The sequence below is a fragment of the Coturnix japonica genome, chromosome 3 (assembly GCF_001577835.2).
Source record: "Coturnix japonica isolate 7356 chromosome 3, Coturnix japonica 2.1, whole genome shotgun sequence".
Lineage (NCBI taxonomy): Eukaryota > Metazoa > Chordata > Aves > Galliformes > Phasianidae > Coturnix > Coturnix japonica.
In genome coordinates this window covers 7635547-7652130 of record NC_029518.1, presented here as the reverse complement: position 1 = coordinate 7652130, position 16584 = coordinate 7635547, and the positions used below count along the sequence as shown (strand labels likewise).

At 40.7% G+C, this 16584-nt stretch overlaps 1 long non-coding RNA gene across 1 annotated transcript in view; it reads right to left on the bottom strand.

Annotated features, from left to right (window-relative positions):
* Positions 1-16584, bottom strand: part of LOC107310830 — a 63947-nt gene that overhangs the window by 5986 nt on the left and 41377 nt on the right. Inside the window, exon 3 of the long non-coding RNA XR_001553746.2 lies at positions 15111-15275. This is a non-coding gene — a long non-coding RNA (uncharacterized LOC107310830). The remainder of the gene's footprint in view (positions 1-15110; positions 15276-16584) is intronic.

The window sequence follows — 16584 nt, the reverse complement described above, 5'->3', positions numbered from 1 at the left end:
ATCGCTAATTACAGCATGAATAATTATACCTGACATCTGCAAACTTAACGAAGAAGACTACATCTCCCAGGGAACAACACGATAGCTCACGGGACTGCGACTCTACTATATTAACTCTGTCCGCAGAACAGACTGACGTCTTCGAGTTCTGCGCGTTCAGGGGAGTCGTGTGGGAGCCTTCAAGCCGTTCGCCTATGTATACACGTTAGGCTTCCCTGGTAGGACTCATTCTCTCTACTATTTTGCTTTGATTCGTTAGCTCAATTTCAATTAATATTGTAATTATATTGGTGTTTACGCTGTATTTCGATTATAAGTATTTAGTAAATAAGTGTGCCTCCCTTAGATCATTGCCGCTGTTTTCCTTTTTCCTAATTAATTTTTTTCCTTTCGCTCTAGGGCCCCCGGCGGCTACGCCCCCTGTCACGGACGTAGGTGGGAATTTTTATGTTCAAACCGTGACAGATTTGGTGAGAACGGTGGGGCATATTGAGTTGCCTGTTTTTCTGTGTTTTCTTCGTGGTGGCCTCTGTTTAGCTTTTTAACAGATCTCGTGTTTGCGATTCTGCACTCTGCGAGCTTGGCAACCTTGAAAGTCAGGCGGACTGCCAATCACTCCGGTATATTTTAAAACACTGCTAGAGAGCTATGGGTGTTTCTTTTTACTTTTTCTCCTCTATGTGAGGGAAACAAAAAAAATGTTTTCTCTACCTAAATTTGATTGTTAACCAGGACTTTGTGCCATTGTTTCCTTTGTTTGAGACGCCTCCGAACATATCTGGGGCCATGTTTTAAGCTAGCCACTTTTTCTTTATGGAGCTGATACAATTTGTATAATGGATTTGAAAGCATGGTTAGCATTGCTCACTTCGTATCTGATACCAGCTCCAGAGGGAGCAACTAAATGCGAACTAATTATAACAGAATGTGTGCATTTTTAAAGCGGTGCGTCCGCTTTCTTTCTATTGTATCCTTTAATGCGAGGATTCTTGGAATGATCAGTGGGGCCACACTCTTAATCTCCCTGAATCTTATGGTTGATTATGTGTAATAATCTCACAGTATCTGCGATTTATAACATCCGGAGGAGTCTTCCCTAGAACCAGAAGTATACTGAAGTGGGGGGTGGCCCAGGGAATTGAAGAGATTCTTCCAAGGACATGACATCTCCAGTTTTAGGGAGCTTCACTCTGAACACTTGGAAGATCCGTGAGAGTTTGATTGCATATTTGAGGCTAGGGATTTGTGGCTCAAAGGCAGTCTCAGGAGGCACAAATGAATTTTGGGCATAGCCTAATGCTTATTGGCATTAGTCAATACCATTTCCTGAGAGGGAAGTTTTTGAAGCTGAGAGAGAGAGTCTCAGGGCCGAGAAGGAGAGTCTTAGAGCTGAGGCAGAAAAACTTTGGACTGAGAAGGCGTAGAGGAACGAAAAGCTTTTTGAAGCGAGAGAAAAGACTCCTTACCAACGAGACTCAATCTGTTCGGAGAAAGCAGAGTCTTTAAGCTAGCTGAAGAAAGCAAACGAATTGGCGATGAGAAGGGGTTTAGAGAGAAAAAAGTTTTTTGAAGCTTGAGAGAAAAATCTCTGTAACCAACGAGACTCAATCTGGTCGAAAAAGAATCTTAGAGCTGACGCAGCAACTTTGGGATGGAGGAGAAAAAGCTCCCTGCAATCCACAACTCAACACTCTCCCAGTCCGAGCGCGCATGCCCTCCGGTTTCCGAGCACAGACAACTCTCCAGTCCGAGCACAGCGCCCTCCGGTCCCGAGGCGACGACACTCCCTAGTCGAGCCACGCCCTCCGGGATCGAGTTAACAACACTCTCCAGACTGAGCGCGATGCCCTCCGGACCGAGCACAATGCCCTCCAGACCGAGCACAAACACTTCCTCCCACGTCAATATGCGAACGCCGTCCAGTCTGAGTGCGGCACCCTCCAGGCCAAGCATGATGCCTTCCAATCCAACTGCGACACGCGCCTCCGCGTCCGCGAGCATGTGACACTCTCCAGGACTGACGCGGTTGATGCCCTCGTCCGAGCACGACACTCTCCAGTCCGGAGAACCATCGGCCCACCTGGTCCGCTGGTCCCGAGCATGACGACTTCTCACGGACTGGAGCGCGAGGCCCTCCGGTTCCGAGCACGAACACTCTCCAGCTCGGCGTACAAGCGCCTCTCCGGGTACCGAGATGGACACTTTCCAGACTAGATGCAGCTCATTGCCTCCTCGGTACCGCAGCACGACACTCTCAGTCGAGAGCACGCGCCCTCGGTCCAAGTATGGACACTCTCCAGTTCCAGAACACGAAAGAACCTCCAGTCCCGGGTAGAACATCTCCGGGCAGGCGCGCAGCCGCCTCTCCTGTGTAGCACACGTCCTCTCAGTCTGAGGCATGAACCGCCTCCATCTAGTTATTAACGTCTCAGGGCAGAATGCGACACCCTCAAGTCTGAACCGTATGTAACCAAACTTAACCAAACCACGGGGCACAGATACAATGTTGGTGCCCCTGTAATGAGGGCGAAAAAACAAAACGAGTTTTGCAACTCAGAGAGAGAAAATGCAGCAGGAGTTTAAGAAGGCGGAGGGCAGTTAGGAAAGCAGGAACTCAGAGAGCAGGGGACCAAGGAGAGCAAGGGGACTCAGGAGAGCAGGGGACTTCAGGGGGTCAGGAGGAGTGTCCCAGGAGAGCAGGAGGAGTCAGAAGTACCAGAGAATCGGGGCGGGGAGCAGGAGGGTTGTTATGAGCAGTATATAGAAGATGATAGAGGAGCAGAAGAAGTTAGAGGAGCAGAGAAAGTTAGGAGAGAGAAATTGGAGAGAGGTAGAAGAGGAGCAGTCGCCTCTGGAGGAAATAACACAAGCGTCGCAGAGTCGGGTTCAAGAGTTCCAGACGAGGATGCATGCCAAAAAGCCTATACACTTTTTCTTTTACGAGAATTTCGCTCGAGTGCCCAAACTTATAGATGGGGCAGCCTCATCAACACAGCGTGCCAACATCAACACCTGGGACTTCTTGATAGAGCAAACAGGTGAGCAAAGAGTATGTACCGACCTTATTGATCGATCTTTTAAACTGAGTGAACGTTCGGAGATCTGAGCGAGAAGGATTTCACACGTCAGCAAAAGAAAATCTGGTCACTTGGTCGTTCGCTGCTGGGGACAATGGTGCCAACGGAGTGCGTGGCTCGATGGAGTGAAGCTGCGCCAAACTGGGTAGCATTTTCCAGGGGACTCACGTGGTGGAAACAGAGGTCTAGGCACATGCCAAATGATCCGGTCCTACACCCTCTGGAAGCGGATGTTAGATAGCGGTAAAGCAGATAGGATTCCCTGTTAAAACGGGACTTGGAGGCCTGAAAGAAAGAAGAAATGGACTGAATATGTGAGAAAAGGTAGCCAAGTTTTTGGGAGAAAGGGCGCCTCTGGTGGAAATGACTGCTATCAGCCCCCAGTTCAATGCGTAAAATCCAACCAATTACATGATCCTGAAGCAGTCCGCACGTTCCACGACCAAATGTGGCGTGAACTTTACAAAGGCAGCTCCAGAAAAGCATGCCAGTGCACTTGCATTGGTATATGGCAAAGGGGAAAGAAAGCCCCTTGTAAATGAGCTAATTAGCAGACTTCAGGAGCTGAATTATTTATAAGCGCTACCGACAGGTTTAAGCTTTTATACCTTCAGCAAATTTCCCAAATGGGAAAAAAAAATAGTGGAAAGGTTAGACAAAGTGGAGGAAACAAGTGATATTATTGACAAATTTGGCTAATGTGCTGGGATTAGATGAATCCACGGTGGTTACCAGAATGATGGAAACCAGGATTCACGATCCGCCTAATTGAGAAGAAGCTAACAACATGAGTTCCTCTCGACCTGTATCATCGAAAATCTCAACCATAAAAAAGGAGACGTCCTCGGCGTATTCAAGCAAAATGAACAACGATTAAGACACCTCGTATTCCAAGCAAACCGACAATGATAGACCATCGTTTTGCCCTTGTTGTATTTCTTGAGTAAATCATGGGAGGCAAGATAAGAAGTGGTATAGGACTCATCCACTTCTTGCACTTCAGGGCAAACGCAGTGAAGAGAATTACCATCCAAACCACCACCAAGGTGAACTCTTCCAAACGGGGGAAAGTTCCACAGTTGCTGCAACCCGCCGAGGTAAACAATAGAGGGGCCCTGCCCCAGCCCAGGGGGGGGAAAAGGGGAACAATAGAGTATATTCTGGGACTGGTGTGGATTAATGGCGCCTGGCACATCTCGACCACAGAAATTATAAAGCCTTGGTGGACACTGGTGCACAATGCACCCTAATGCCCTCACAGTGCACCAAGCGGACACAACCCAATTTATATCCATGGTAGTGACTGGGGGTTCCCAAGAATTGACTATGTGGAGGCCCGAAAATAAGCTCACTGGTAAAAAAATGGCAGAGACACCCTATTGTGGACTGTTCCAGAGGCTCCATGGGTATACTGGGGAATCGATTACCTTAGGATGGGATAGTTTCAAGATCCCCATAGGGGTAATCGATGGGCCCTTTGGGATATAAAGCTGCTGGTAAACCAAATGGTGTTTAAGCGCTGTCCAATTTACCTGGTCTGTCAGATGATCCTTCTGTTGTGGGGTTGCTGCCAGGTAAAAGACCCAGAGGTACAATTGCCACCAAAGTGTTCAGCAGACGGCAGTACCGCACAATAGGACTCAATTGGCTCCCATGTCACAGCTAATTCGCCAATTAGAAAATTCAGGGGAGTGATTAGCAAAACGCACTCGCCTTTTAACAAGCCCATATGCGGCCAGTGCGTAAAACCAGTGGGAATGGAGGCTGACGGTAAGATTACCGTGGCCTGAATGATAGTTTACACCTCCCATGTAAGTGCTGCTGTACCAGACATGCTAGAACTCCAGTATGAACGTGGAGTCAAAAGAAGCTAGGTGGTATGCCACCTTGATATTTGCTAAATGCCTTCTTTTCCATCCCATTGGCTGCAAATGTAGGTCACAGTTTGCTTTTACCTGGAGAGCTGTTCAGTATACCTGGAACTGTTTACCTCAAGGGTGGAAGCACAGCCCAACCATTTCCATTGGTTGATCCAAGCTGTCTTGGAACAGGGTAATGCTCCCGAACACTTGCAGTATATTGATGATATTGTCGTGTGGGGCCATACAGCAAAGCAGAGGTTTTCCAAGAAGGGAAAGACAGGATAATCCAAATCTTTTGAAAGCTGGCTTTTGCCATTAAGCCGCAGGCAAGGTGAAGGGGCCGCCCAGGAAATCCAGTTCTTAGGCATAAATGGCCAAGATGGACCGTCGTCCCCACCATCCAGCAGATGTGATTGACAAAATCACTGCTTATGTCGTCCGCCCCAAATAAAATACCGAGACCCCGAATCTTTTTCTGGAGTAGTGGGGCCTTTTGGAAAAATGCAATGTCCCAAAACTAACAGCCAATAGTGAAGACCTCTCTCTATCAGGTACACGGAGAAGAAATAATTCTCTCATGGGTCCTGAGCAGCAGAGCTTGTTGAAGCAGATAAACAAGAAATACGCCCGGTGCCCGGTGGCCTTGGGCCAAGTAGCGGACGGATCAGGATGTGAGACATCCTCTACAACTGCTGCTGAGAGGACAGGTCACCTGGATTTGTGCAAAGAGCCTCAGGAATGACGACCGAGGCAGACCCTAGGATCTTTTGGAATATGATGTTATGATGTGGAATACTGATAGCAAAAATTACAAAAAAATTACAAAATTATTAAACCATGACACACATTCACAATTAATACACTATTGATATAACCAACGTAAAATATTTAAAGTGCAGCATCAACATCTATTACAAAATCAATATTATTGAAGTAACAGTAAAAATAAGTGAATTTCATCACATGCTAAATAATTACTGTATTTGTTTTGGTTTTTTTTAAAAAATAATATGTGTATTTACATGAAATAACACTGCAGAAAAATATGATAAGCTAAAAATACCTACAGAAGGACAATATAATTTGAGACAGGCAGGGTATTAATTGGAAGGTGATATTTCTGAGGTGATAAACAGGTCAGTATGAACGCTTTCATTTAATCAGACATTGCAATAGGTGCCATGCAGGTTACTTAACCTGTATCTCAAATGCAAAACAGGAATTGTCCTGTTTTCACCGAAAATGTGATTATAACTTGTAGATTATATACTATGAGGACAAAACAGATGTTAGATAGTGTGATATGTGTGTATTTTGCTGTGACCTAATGTAGGTCACTCAGTGATGAGATGCTTCAGCATTAAGAATAATGAGCAATCACACACTCCAAACTCAGACTGCTATAAAACCTCAGCCTTTTTCCTTTCTATTATGTCCTCTCATCTGATTTAAATGTAGTATATTTTCGTATTGGTTTGTATGGTTTTAATCTGATTCCAAAACACATGAAAAAAAATATATATACATGATACACTGGGCAAATAATGGGACTATATACTACTTGTCATCCCTTTAATAAAAATAGTGAAAAGTTAGAACATCAGGCATCTTATTTTAGGTCCTTGTATATATTTTTAGTATGATTACAGCCCTTCCAGTTATTAGAGACTTCACAGAGATGATTCAACTTTCTTATCACATCACAACAAACTGCTGGACATCTAAACCTCTACTCTCTGCGAACAGACATAGCAGATACGTACAGAGATTATTAGCACAGATACTCCATTGTGAGGGTTGCATCCAAATAATCTGAAGTCATACACGCCTGCTTTTCTCCTAGAGCACAGATTTAGCAATGGTATTTCCTGCTCCTTTAGCCTACAGATCTCTTGAAACTTCCTACATGCTCCCACTTGCTTTCACTCCATAAATACTTAAGAGGTGGCCTTTAAGTTGAACTCTGACTTTTCTTTTTTTTTTTTTTTGCTTTGTTTTGGCAGTTCTACTCTCCTTACTGTAAGTACACAACAGTGAAAAGTTTCTGAGGAAGAATAATAATCTGGAAACTCTTATTCAAGTAATGGCATAAATACCAACAGTTCTGCTTGATTTCTCTTGGAATATTCCACCCTACAAACTGCAATATTATACCAGAACCAACTGCAAATCAACTAATGTCTCAGAAATCATGTAATTGCTGCACTACATTGCTTCTGGTACCACTGCAAGCTACTACAGATTCATTTAGAGTACATCTGCTGCTCTAAGCTGAAATAAGGCACCTATCAAATTCTAGTCATAATGGGCAGTGAGGAACAGGGGCTGTGGTGGATTTTTAGTACTGTTTGATATCATCCAAAGCTCAATAGCTCCAAGAATTCAAGAAACACAGTTTAGCTTGCAAAATCACTTCCTAAAGCTGTGAACATCTGGGTTCTCCATGGAACACCCTATTCCTTTAAAACCTCAGTCTTTTTGTTGTCTTTACGAGTCTAAAAATTCACTGGCCTGGTGACAAAAATAGAATGACTCCTATGACTGAGGAACAAGCCTGATGTTCTCCTACTATTTCTGTGCACCCTCTCTATTGTTCACAAGTATTTCAAACTTTCAAAGAAGGAAAAAAGAAGCATCTTCATGACATGAGGAGACAGGCTGTATTTAACAGGGGAATAGAAGATTTATTCCTCTAGTAGCAGATACAGCTGTAGGTACATTATTATTGTTTCCTTCTTATTTAATGCTTTTGCAGAAGTCTCCTTACAGGTAGCTGGGAAGCTGGTCACGAGCCAGTAGCATGTGCTAGCAGCCTGGAAGGCCAAGACTATCCTACATCAATAAAAGGGGTGGCCAGCAGGGAGATGGAGATATGGTGGCAAAGGGAAAATGTGGTGGGAGTAAAAAGGAAAAGGACTGTAAAGAAGGTTAAATATATAAACAATGGATTTTGGTGAAAACTTTCCTGTTTTACTTGACACTATTGTCATAAAAGCTCACACAATCAAAGATCTAGATGAATAAACACACCTTGTATCAAGGCTGATTATACAAAGGTATGCTGTATAATTAGCATTTTTACCTACTACTCTTACGTTAATGAATACCTACAACAGTGCAAAATTATCTCACAGCTCTTATCAGCAAGACCACACTTACCATCATTAGAAAATATAATATAGGAGTTCCAACGAGCTTTCCATCCTTATTTTTATTATATTTTTAACTTAAGCTTCTAAGTTTACTTTTATTTTAGTACCATTATTCTGCTTAGTCTTACACTTTGCATTTGATTGCAGGTCCACTCCAATCATATTATCCAAAAAATTAAAGCCCCCTTCCAAGGACTTTGGTTGCATATTATGACACAGTGTCGTGCCACTGTTGTTGAGTTATAACCGAGTTGCAAGCAACGAGTTGTAGTCTGAAACACTTAATCATGAAGCTACACAAACAAGCAAAATGAAAGGAAAAGGAATTAAATGTACACACTGAAATTATATTTCTTTTCTATACAACTCAACTGTCAAGTCTGCTGAAAATTAGCAGCTAGCTAAGTTGGCTCAAAACCTTCTTGATTACAATTTAATTATAGGATTATAAATGTGATGTCATTTAGCATTTTGACAGTCAAGTTAACCAGATACATCACTTAGCACATCAGCTCAAGCTCGTAAAGTTACACGCATAAAAGGCAAATTATACTTATCTCAGGCATCCCTTATAGAGCGTGCTTTGTATCTCTGCGGGTTCAGAAGACTGAACAAATTTCAGGACTTCTTTTCTTGTGGTCCCAGGTCTCCTTCAAAAATCAGGGTCAGATTATTGTCTTTTCAGAGCTAAAGTTTCACAGTGAATCCTGCCCTTTCTCAAAACTGGTAAGGATTTCCACATCAACAAAAAATGGGGGTGTGTGAGAACCTCCTTCAACCCAAAGGGGGTCTTCACTGTCCAGAAATTAGATGGATGGTTTCTCTCACAGGTGAAGGTATCTCAAAGTTCAAAGAGTATGCTTAATTCTGAGGACTGGTGAAAAATTAGACAAATGACAAAATTCAGGGCTGGGACCAAGAGAAAAAAAAAGGAAGTAGCAGGATGGCACTGTTGTGGGAAAGCTGTTGCTGTTCTGACCTTTTTGTCTCTTACACTAGTTCCATGCTGACCATAAGGTTCCTGTTTATTAATTGTTGCTTCTAATCAACAAAGTTTGAACTCTGCTACCCAAGTCAGAATGTATTTCAGGAGTGGAGGTACAAACTGACAGAAATTTTGGTCCTTAAGAGGACAAATTCCAGATAAATCTTTTAAAAATTAAGGATGCAACATTCTATTCAAAGACAGAATTTTGTTAGGTCTGCTTCTTCATCTCTAATCTGAGGTAGAAATGAGAAGACTTGTAGCAACTTTTAGATCTTGATTAGTGGGTCCAGACCAGGAAACACTGCAGTCTGCTAAGCAGTGGTGATAGCAACACACTGGACTAATTACAAATATCCTTTAGATGAGCAAAACTTTAAAACTGCCATGGATTTAAGCCATATTGTAAATTTAATCGCAATTATTCACACACAAGTGGAATGTGCCATTTCCCCTCTCTACTGAAGTTCATTTATCCTCTTTTAATGCCACCACACATCATTTGGCATAGACCAGTGTTATTGCAACTTTATAATATCATTTCTGGAGAGCAGTCATTTTGGCACAGCAATATATGAGACTGTACCATATGGCATCCGCATGTAAAGGGGATGGGATCTTCTTTCCTCTTCACAATGCTTTACATAAAAGTGATCATATGAGTGATATATCACTATGTCTTCTATGAAGTATTTGAAATTGGGAGTTTTTGTCAAATCTCCAGTCACTAAAAAATTCCCAGGCATTAAAGACTGGAGTCTCATTATTGCTATGCCTGCCAATGCTAAAAATTAACTTAAATTTCAAGATGATAAATTTAAATTACAATCCAAAGTAAATCTTTTAATTCAGTGAGTTTCATTTCACTTGAAAAGGTAGAAACACAAACAACAAAGGTGCATGAGTCAGATCACCATCTTTCAAGAATGGTCAAGCAACTCAATCATCAATTTCTGGATGGTATCAACAGAAACCAAAAAGGAAATTTTATATGAAAAATACTCAAAGTTATTCAGTTTTGGCAAATACTTTTATAAATCTGATTCATTAAGCTAAAATAATTCTGTATAATCTAGCAGTTCTGAAACTTTAAACATTCTACCAAAAATTGTTAAGGATGGAAAACTGTAAATGATAGTTTTATATTCTTAAGACACAATCTTGACATAGAAAACATACAAGGAGATAATTCTGAAGCTTGTGGAAGGGAGTAATAAAATGAAATATACTGTAATTACTTCAACAGAAAAGGTGTTGACTAAAATAGTTCTGGAAATTTCTGGAATAATATGTACAGTTCAAAATTACGTACTAGATTGTTTGAACAGAGAAGAGAAATGAGATGCAAGAATATTAAAGTACTGATCAGGGATAACAAGGAGGGACCCCAGCTGCACTGCGAACGAGAATGGTAAAACATCACAATAACTACTAAAAAAGCTTTGTATTTCAAACTGTTTTCCTTCCACATTTTATTCAGTTAGGAAATAGAAGAAGAAAGAAAGAGAAAAAATCTGGGGTGGTAGAAACAAAACAACACCAGCTATATAAACGGTGCAAAAAGCAATGGAGACCTACAGTTCAGTGATTATATTCACCATAGCAGGAAAAAATACCTCCAGGCACACAGAGGGAAGCAAGAACACAAAGGAAAGGGACACGCACTTATTAACTACACCTATTCAGCAAATAGCTTGATATGTTTCACTCCATTTGACAAGTCTTAAGACTTAGAGGATGCTGATCTGAACTATCTGAAAGGACCCATTTCCCCCTCTTTCAAGTTTCAGATATGAATTATATTCCCAGATTTCTGTTGGATTTGTGACATAGCCCTACACATGCAGCTAACCGACTCAGGCACACACAGGGTTCTGAAAAGCAGAATGATGGGTTAACTGTGTGTACCACAAAAAGTTCTATGAACTGATTGATGAAAACTAATATCTAAGTGCCAAATATAATATTGAGCAATGTCTTAATTGTTCTGATCAGGCTTTAATACCCTTAATTAAGTGTCATTTCAGAGTATGATTTGAAGCTGCTTTTTGCTACCCTAACAAAGCACTCTGGATGGGGTCTCACCAAGCCCCATATGAGACCATCATTTAATGCACCGTCTGTCTTAACTTTTCAGTCTATTCCCTTAAAGGCTTTTCAATCAATAGTTGCAAGCCAGGCACCTGCAGTCAACAAACTTGTGCTTGAATATCACCTACATCCCACCATTTCCTCATCCTTTGATGGTCAGGAAATACATGTAGCTTGCTTCTAATGTGATCTCCTTTCAGATTTTTCTTTTAATGTTCTCTGAACTTCTGCTGACTCACTGTGTTTCTTTACAGGAGATGGCAAGCAGAGCCTCTTTATCATAAGTGTCCTTTGATCCTGCTTTCTGACTTGCCTGTCTCTCTCTGGTTTGTTCAGCACACCCTGTAAGTGCCCTTTGATCTCATGCACTTTGGCCTCCCTTATTCATTCTTACAGTACAAAGGAAACTGCCTTTTCCAAATTTATAGGCGGACCACTTCTTCTGAAACCCATACATTTACTAGAACTTTCAATGTTTTAATGTTATTTGTTTTCTTTCTATGAGCTTTAGTTTTTTACTGGCACATTACATCACTTTGCACATTTTCCTTTACCTGAAGCATTATTTCTTTCATGAAATAATGTGCATTTCCTTTACAATGTTCCTTTCTATATAATCTTCAACTTGTGTGGGTTTTTTTTTGGTTTTTTTTTTATACAGACTGTTCTGCACCAAGATAGCTCTGCTAAGATTGCTAACACTTAATGTACTCTATACATTAATTCTCATTTATTGGTAGGCAGCTTGAGGATCCCTTTATTGCTGTTCAGCAAAATAAACCAAACATAAAACTTAAATAAATCAGTGCAAAATAACTAACTACGAATGCCACAGCATTTGAGAGCTCAGTTGTCCTTCCTGGTGATGACCTAATAACATAATCCAGTTCAGATGTGTGTTGTGGTGTCCTATAAAAGAGGCCCCCCACAAGATATGCTCAGATAGCATTTTCCTGTACCAGCTCTTCAGTGCATCTGCTAGTTCAAAAGGGACTGAGGACCTTCTAACATGACCAGCCAACTTCAGCTTAAGGCCCTGTAGCTGCTGACTGTCGATGAGAAACCTGCTGCAGGCCATGTGGCTACACAGTTTATCTTTGACATTTTATATAAGCTTCATTTTCCAAATCTCAGTCTCTCCGTGTGTTTGACTGTTTCCTCTGAGTTCATTTTCACCTGCTTTTCTTCAGCATGTGTAGATGCTTAGCGCAGGCTGAAGCCTACAGGTATTGCTGACCTCAGAAAATATTGAACTGCCTTGCTTTCAGCCCTATCCTGACTCAGGTAGAGACATGCTGCTTTCTGGCATTTTAAAAAATCCTTTCTATACACAGTGCAGTGTGTGCTAAATGGTGCTGCAATTCAAGCCTTTTCAAATGCAAGCATCTTCCCATACCTCTCTGTTCCCTTGGTTTTTTATCGTCACACAGCTAAATTCTGTTGTCCAATTCATAACCTTTTTGCAGCCGTTAAAGTCAGCTGAAAGTGTTAAATTCTGATTTGTCAGTGCCAGGAAGCATGAAATCTCCGACTGAGACCTGTTTTAAAAAGCATTTGAGGAGATGGCTCTCAAACTTTGCTGTGCCACATACTTACTGCAAAGTCTGACAGAGAAAAATGTGCGTTGGCAACACTGCTTAATCCACATTGAGAAAAGAAAATTGAAGCCATACTTCTAGCAAGATTGGTTAATGATCAATAGCGACAGGTAGCTATAAACACAGTAATGGAGATCCTCTCATATTCTCTCTCATCCTCTCACACTGCCCTCCCATAACTACATTTCAGGAAAATGAATTTGTTCTGACTCCCACTCTGGGCAAACTACCACAGAAACAACATGAAACTGAGGAAGGAAAAGGGAGAAAAAAAAAGAAAAAAAAAAAGCCAAAGAAATTTCCCATGAAGAGAAATACAAACAGCTGTAATGCAATGACCATAGAGTAAAAAAAGGGGGTGCTCCTGAGAAGTCTTCTCTGTTGGAATCTCAGTATCTGTAGAATAGCACTCTCAAGAGATGAGAGGAGATAGAAGAAGTTTATGAACAGACTGAAAAGCACTTTTTCTCTGGTAAAATGCCCAGAGGTTTGGCCACTAATGGTTAAAATTCCAATTTTCCTGAGTCTGTTTCTTACTTATTAATGGGATGTTCCCAGAAGCATTCCCAAGAAGAGAAGAACTCTAAAATCCACCTGAAAATGTCACATGTTTTGACTTCTTAAAATAAGCAGTCCAGAAGGAGGGGCTGAATTTCAATTGCTATGTGGAAAAGCAAATGCAGCTTTCAAAATAACTCAATCATTTCTCAACTGACAGCAGAGCAAAGGAGCTAAAGAGAGGGAAAGTCCTGCAGTTGCTGGGTTAGCCACACTCAGTAGCAGCCTCTTGGACTGGGAAGATCCAAACAAGAACACAAGAACTTGGAGAAGTTTCCAATTCAGAGCCAAAAGAAGTCTGGTGGCTTCTTGATGTAACATAACCGATGGGTTCGCTTGAACTACTGAAGTCACTGGAAAGATTTCATTCTCTCACTGAGATATTTTGATGTAAATTCCAGCTCCATCCAAGAGTATCTCACCCTCCCACGTCAGCTGACTGACCTGGTGTCTGGCATGCTACCTGGACGTAGTTTCAGAGTGCCTGTGCCTGGACAAAACATTGCTATGCTGAGCATCCGCCTCTCAGGGACACACAACTCGAATTTTTTAATACAGCTCATCTGGTTGTGAATGTATTGTCAGGAGACTTGCATGTCCCGTATTCTTAAACTACAATGGGCAGATTTCTTACTTATTGTATTAGATTAACGATCATGATTTCATTTAGCATTAGCGAGGATGTCAGTTCTATTTCAGTGAAAGTCTCATTAATTCGGGGTAATTTATATAGGATTTAAAATGTATTTAAGTAGCTTCCTGCAAAGAAAGCAATTTCTAAGCTTCCTATAGTGATTATATGTTCACTATCACTTTGTGCATGCTTTGACATGTTACAAAGACTCCATTGCTTTAGAAAACTACATTTGGAGGTCTGAATTTAAAACATGGGAATATTAAGTATTTGACATGCATGGACCTACAGAATCAAGACACCTACTCTGATCACCTCTCTTGACCTGCTGGCCACATTCTCTTTGGTTTCCCCATGATTCCATTGGCCCTCTTGGCCACAAGGTAACACTGCTGATTCATGGCCTACCTGTTGTCCACATAGGTAAACAGAAGCAACATTAGTATCTGAACTATCTACTTTGCATAAGAAGGACCAAAATGCCTAGTGCTACCTTGAAGACGACTTAGAAATACTTAAAGCTGCAAAGTTTCTCCTTGTGGCGTTCCACCTTGACTAGGCTGAATCTGGTGTCTGTCCTCTAAAAGTCCAGAAGAAGGCTGAGAAAGATTGCCACACAACCCATATAAAAAAATCCCAAGTCCATTTGAAAACTGTATCAGTCAAGACTTCTGCATTTTCCATCGGTGTTTTGGCATCCAGAGAAATACAGAACAAACTGTACATACAAAGAGCATCCTGTAAAAGTTGTAAGCAAATCTGGCTCACTATTGAAGTGATTTTTCTCCTATTTGTCCTACCTTTCAGCCTTTAAAATCTGGTAACTCCTAGAGAAGGGATGTCACACTACCACAGTATTTCACTAATGACAAAAATTCTGTCTTGTAGTCCTTGAGAAAGAAAGTTTTTTAATTCATGTTTATCCTAATACACATTTAAGGAGATGTTACCGCACAGATAATTCTTTGCTACAGTTAAACAGACCAGAGTTCCTTTGCTTTGCAGTCTCAATTTCAATCTGTATGGTGAGTTTCCATGGAGATTTACAAAGGGAATGATCTCTGCTATGTCAAATCTGGACAGCACAAACATTTTCTTTCCAATATTTAAGCAAACAAATCCAGAAAGAACACCTTGCCCTTAAGCTCCTTACCTTGATTCACAGCTTCAGCCTTAGGAAAAGTTAAAATCTCTGAGCTTCATTTTCCTGTAAATTAATTTTAACAGATCTTCCATTCTGCCACATTTTGCCATTCTTGTGTACTTCAAAGGTATGATCTTTAGGGCACAGAGTCTCTTACTGAAATTTTGCTCATTGCTTAAAGGAAAAAAGAAAAGGAAAAGAAAACACTATTAATTTGAGAATTCGTACATGAAGTATTCACTCTTGTTCACACCACTTGATGCCAAAGAGATAATTTTCTATAAGCCTGGTAACCTCCCAAGCTTCTGTAAGATGTTTTTCCATTGCTCTCAACAGGTGCAAGTAGTGCTTTCAACCATCAGTGATTAGATCTTGCCAGCTGAGCTTATATATATTAAGTTCAGAGCAGAACTAGCTTAATTATGGTGATAGGTATAATCAGATACTGCTAAATAAATGATTAAAACAATTAACTGAATTTTGCAAGACACTGAATACACACAGCAACAGTAAATTGCTTTCAAACATGGCAGATGATTTGGCTTCTTGTAATACTTAGGGAAAAGCTGTTTGCACTGATAATAAACTAATCTAACAATTTTGTCTACGCAACTTCTATACATAAAAACTGCAAACACCCAGCACTGAAGAAAAGGGAAACATGTAAAGAAAAGATGTGTGGCAAACATACTATTTTTCAAAGGATTTTAACTCCTTTTCTGTCTTACATTCTTTCTTGATTTCTGTCAGCATCTCACACAAATGCTTTCTCTAAGCAGTTTTTTTCTATAAGGTTGAATATCAGCATGTTTTTATCATTTGATTTTTAAAGCAACTTCATCAATGTAGGATTCTGTAAACTGAGCCTAGAGCCAGCAGACCAAGATTAAAAGCTATGGAAAAGCTTCAAGTCAGTATTCTGTCTTTCCCCTAACATTGCAGTACATACATTAAAGAATAATCCAAAGGAAAAAATATATATATTTTTTATGCTGAAGCTGGTTCCCAGGCTTAAATTTTATGGGTAATATTTTTTATAACTTTTTAAACATAAAGTAATAGAGAGCAGAGGAGAAAGAGTAGTTAAATAGTAGGTTCCATAGTTTTATAATATAAAATGTATTATTCAATTTACCAAGTTTTTGCAATATATGTGAAATTTACCAGTCCAAGATTATGAAATCATCTCTTCCCCTGTTCTAATTTAAAAATAAAGATTCTTTCCCTTCTTTCCTGCTGTCTTCTCACCTATATCTTTCTTCCCTTTCAACTCCATTAGCATATTTTCTGACTGCTACATTCTCAAGTACATTGAGCTGAGAACAAAAATCTTGCAAGGGAAACAGCTGTGGAGTTTTTACAGAATGAAGACACAAAGCAACTGGAATCTATTTATAACTGGAGCACTATTTTTCAGAGGTTCACCAATACAATGATTATTGCAGGGCTCTGTAATTTCTTCCCCCCCCCATCCTTCACCTCC